The 1,475-nt window shown below is 20.6% G+C and overlaps 1 protein-coding gene across 1 annotated transcript in view; it reads right to left on the bottom strand.

The window, feature by feature from the left end:
* The window catches only part of LOC136072073 (tyrosine aminotransferase-like), a 41,297-nt gene extending 40,047 nt beyond the window's left edge, over positions 1–1,250 (bottom strand). The window contains exons 1-2 of the mRNA XM_065820236.1: positions 1,139–1,250; positions 113–176 (exon numbers count right to left, since the gene is read on the bottom strand). The gene's annotated coding sequence lies outside the window, so the exon portion shown is untranslated. The remainder of the gene's footprint in view (positions 1–112; positions 177–1,138) is intronic.
* Between the last annotated feature and the right edge of the window lie 225 nt (positions 1,251–1,475).

The following is a 1,475-nucleotide window of genomic DNA, read 5'->3' as shown; positions in this document are numbered from 1 at the left end:
CTACTTACAACAAGTAATTAAAAAAGCATGTTAAAAATACTTTAAAAGGATCATTGGGAGGTGTGCATACATAAAAGTCATAAACAATTGATTTAATTACAACTAGACATACTTTTAATTGACTATAATCTGTTATATTTCCTCATTTTATTGTTTTTATTGCCATTACCATGGAGCTAAATAAATAACATAATTAGGTTAGTTTTTTGTCACATTTTGACAAAAAAAATTAATTTAAAAATTTATTTGTTATATTAGTAATAATAATTAATAAAAATCATATAATAATAATAATTATTATTGCTATTATTGCTATTATTTTTATTGTTGCTGTTGTTGTTGTTATTGTTATTATTATTATTATTATTATTATTATTATTATTATTATTATTATTATTATTATTATTATTATTATTATTATTATAAACTAATCTCCTTTACAGTATGCATAAAAGAGTATTTTAGCATAAATGCATAAAAGAGTGCATAAAATAAAAAAATAAAAGAATAAAATAAATAAAATAAAGGAATGCATAAAAAGAGTGTTGCATAAAAGAGTACTTTAAAGAATGCATAAAAAATGCAAAAACTATTTTAAAACATAACTTTATTCTTTAAATTGCAGTTCTATCCTTGTAAGAATTATCAGCATGGACTTTAAAAAACCACCAGTGTTAATCACTCCGGCTAGCAGGGTTGGGGTAATAATAAGCTAGTAATAATAGGCTAAATTTGCATATTTGCAATTATATTGAATTTAATTTAAAAATTTGTTAAATATTTGTACTTGATTGAAATGTAATTGTAATCAATAAACTAGGTTGATATTTGTGTTTTGTTTTGGAAAAAACAAAGGGATTTGTTTTTTTTTCCATCTTTAACACTAAAATAAGTGGTATGATTTTTTGACAATACATATAAAAACAAAGAATTAATTACATTTTTTTTTTTTAGTGCAATAACTTGTTTTAGAAAACTAAAACAAGTCATTGCAATAATACGTTTTTTTCTCTTGATGTTGTTTACTTAAATGTAAATAATAAAAAATTATATTTTAAATAACTAAAAATGACTTTAAAATTATGTATTTTTAAAAAAATTTAACACATTCATAGAAAATATTAAAAGGAGTGCTTACCTTTAGGAACTCTTAACCTTTTATTTAAAAAGTGCCTGGAAAATGTTATTTATGTTATAAACCAGCATGTTACTACCTGAAAAGAGTTATTTATGTTATAAACAAGCATGTTACTACTTGAGATCTTTAGTCAGAGCTATAAAAAAAATATAATACTTTATAAACATTTTAAAATATTTTTCATACTCATAATAAATTAATAAATTGATTAAGATAAATGATTTAATTAGGTACAAACTAGAGCAACAAAAAATTGTCCCTTATATATTTATATTTATTTGATTAATAAACAATATACTTTGTATTAAAACATGTGTGATTGGTAAGCAAAGTATAA

This window comes from Hydra vulgaris, chromosome 15, assembly GCF_038396675.1.
Source record: "Hydra vulgaris chromosome 15, alternate assembly HydraT2T_AEP".
NCBI lineage: Eukaryota > Metazoa > Cnidaria > Hydrozoa > Anthoathecata > Hydridae > Hydra > Hydra vulgaris.
This window is presented reverse-complemented; position numbering and strand designations above follow the sequence as displayed.